Raw genomic sequence first — 3,466 nt, 5'->3', positions numbered from 1 at the left:
CCCCCCCCCCCCCAGCCACACACACATTAGTTATGTTGTTGTAATATAATGCCAAGCAAAGGCAACTTCCCAGGTTCAAAATACCAGCATAGGTGCTCTCTATTTTATTCAGTGACAAACCAAGAACAGAGAAGATCAAAACATGACATCATTCAAAATACAGCATTTACTAAGCATGATTAAATAATCTTCAAGTACTACCCCACCCCAGGACCTTCCAATCATTCAATCAATTACAAAGTCTCTGTTCTAAATACTTCTCCACCCCTAGGCTATACCTTCATTTAGTCCACCACAAAGCCCCTCTTCTCAAATGGAGATTAGTTTCCAAACATAAGGTCAAAAGTTCCCCACCCCTGGATCACAATTGAATCTACCCCAGAGTTACATCAAGTTTAAACACAGCACTTAATACCCAAATGGAGGTCTTTTCTTCATCTTGACACGAGGCAAGTTCTCAGCAATCTTAGTTCCTGGGGAGACAAGGCTTAGCAAAGCCACAAGATACATTGCCAGTCCCTTCATGAATTTATCCTCTGTCTGTAGAACAGTCCTAGAACCCCTGAACACATTAGCAAAGCCCTCTCCCAGGATTTCTGTAAACATACAACAAGAAAATCCTTCTTCAGGGCTTCTGAACCAAGAGAAAGGCTCCCAGACCCCTGCAACAACAGCACTGTCCTTCACCAGTGGACAGTATTCATTCTGTCTGCAGGACAGTCTCCAGACCCCTGCAACAACAGCACTGTCCCTCACCAGTGGACAGTATTCACTCTCTGTCTGCAGGACAGTCTTAGGGCTTCTTAGCGAACAGCCAGGTTCCAGGACTTCTTCAACAAAAGGACTGTCTTTCACCAGTGGACAAATCTGGCAAAACAACATCAAAACAGACAGACAAAGTACCAGCAAAACAGCCATGTCTCCTCAGTCCTTGGCAGCTCAGGGGGCAGGTCTCAAAAGTCCAGGGCAATTCAAAGCGGCCACCAGCAATTCTCTTAGTCTCTCTCTCTCCACGAGGTGCTGCTTCCAAAAAGATCTTCCGCCTCTCTCTAGTGTCTCTCCAAATCTACCTCACCAGCTCCTCCCAGTTCAGGATTTTCTTTTCACATCAACAAGCCCATCCCACAGGTGGGATTAACAAACTCTGGGTTTTAACACAATCAATTTGAAAACCAAGCCAATACAGGGGAATCTTTAATTGCCATTACTATCACAGTTGTAAAGAAGAATTAGGATCAATGGGAGGAATCACAAGAAAGAAGTAAAAAATGAGAACAAAAATAAAGTGAAAGAAAATAGTATGCCTCAGTCAGCATTCTGATTAGATCTTTTTCTGGATGTGGATAGCATTTCTGTCATAAGTCTCTTGTATTTGTCTCAAATCCTTGCATTGCTGAGAACAGCTGGATCTATCAAAGTTAGTCATTGCACAATGTTGCTGTTAACTCTGTACAACGTTCTCCCCTTTCTGCTCATTTCACTCAGAATCAATTCATGTAAGTCTTTACAGGTTTTTCTGAAGTCTGCCCTCTTATCATTTGGTATGGAACAAGAATATTCTGTTATATTCACATACACAACTTGTTCAGTCATTCCCCTGTTGATGAGCATCCCTTCAATTTCCAATTAATTCTTTGCCACCACAAAAAGAGGTGCTATAAATATTGTTGTATATGTGGGTCCTTTTCCCTTTTTGTGATCTCTCTCAGACACAAACCTAGAAGTGGTATTGCTGGGTTAAAGGGTATACAAAATTTTTTAGTCCTTTGGGCATAGTTCTAAATTGCTCTCCAGAATTGATGGATCAGTTCACAACTCCACCAATGATTCATTAGTCTTACAATTTTCCCACATATTCTCTAGTATTTATTATTTTACTATTTTATCATATTAGCCTGTCTGATAGTTGTGATGTGGTACCTCAGAGTTGTTTTGATACACATTTCTCTATCAATAGTGATATAAAGAAAGCCGTTTTTCATATGACTATTGTTAGCTTAAATTTCTTTATCTGAAAACTGCCTATCCATATCGTTGACCATTTATTAATTGGGGAATGACTTGTATTCTTACAAATTAGACATAGTTCTCTATATGTGTTAGAACTGAGCACTTTATCAGACACTGGTTGTAAAAATTGTTTCCCAGATTTCTGCTTCCTATCTGATCTTGGTCTCATTGGCTTTGTTTGTGCAAAATCGTTTCAATTTAATGTAATCAAAATTATTAATTTATAATTTCATAATGTTCTCTATCTCTTGTTTGCTCATAAATTCCTTCATTCTTCATAAATCTGACAGGTAAACTATTTCTTGTTCTCTCAATTTGCCCAGCAGTATCAGCCTTTATTCCTAAATCATATACCCATTTTGATTTTATCTTGGTATAGGATGTGAGATATTAGTCTCTGCCTAGGTTCTTCCATACTGTTTTGTAGTTTTGCCAGCAGTTTTTGTCAAACAGTTAGTTCTTATCCCAGAAGCTGCATCTTTGGGTTTATCAAACATTATATTACCATCATCATTGACTACTATGTCTTGTCTACCTAACCTGTTCCACTGATCTACCATTCTTTCTTAACCCATTACCAAGTAGTTTTCATGGTTGCTGCTTTATATTACAATTTAAGATCTGGTATACTTCAGTCATCTTCCCTTATTTCTTTTCACTAATTCCATTGATATCCTGGACATTTTGTTCTCCTAGATGAATTTTGTTATTATATTTTCTAGCTCTATATATTTGTTTTTTGGTAGTTTGATTGTTTTGGCACTAGATCAGTTAATTAATTTAGGTAGGATTGTCATTTTTACTATATTAGCTTTGCCTACCTATGAGCAACTGATATTTTTACATTTGTTTGGATCTGACTTTATTTTTCTGAAAAGTGTTTTGTTTTTGTGTTCATATAGTTGCTGTTTTTTTTTTTTTCTTGGCAGGTGGACTTCCGAATATTTCATATGGTCTACAATTACTTTAAATGTAATTTCTCTCTCTCTTGCTGTTGTGCTTTATTGTTAATATATAGAAGTGTTGATGATTTATTTGGGTTTATTTTATATCCTACTCCTTTGTTAAAGTTTATTATTTCTAGTAGTTTTTTAGTTGATTCTCTAAGTCTACCATCATATCATCTACAAAGAGTGATAGCTTTGTTTTTTCTTTGCCCATTCTAATTCCTTCAATTTCTTTTTCTTTGCTTATTGCTAAATCTAAAAGTTAATATTTCTAGTACAATATTGAATAACAGTGGTGATAATGAACATCCTTGTTTCACCCCTGATCATATTGCAAATGCTTCTTGCTTATCCCCATTACATATAATGCTTGCTGATGATTTTAGGTACACGCTACTCATTATTTTAAGGAAGACTCTATTTCTATGCTTTCCAGTGTTTTTCATAGGACTGAGTGTTGCAATCTGTCAAATGCTTTTTTCTAAATCTATTTAGATACTCACATGATT

This window comes from Petaurus breviceps, unplaced genomic scaffold (assembly GCF_028583685.1).
Source record: "Petaurus breviceps papuanus isolate PSGF00001 unplaced genomic scaffold, PetGlider_PUasm1.0 91133, whole genome shotgun sequence".
Classification (NCBI taxonomy): domain Eukaryota; kingdom Metazoa; phylum Chordata; class Mammalia; order Diprotodontia; family Petauridae; genus Petaurus; species Petaurus breviceps.
This window is presented reverse-complemented; position numbering follows the sequence as displayed.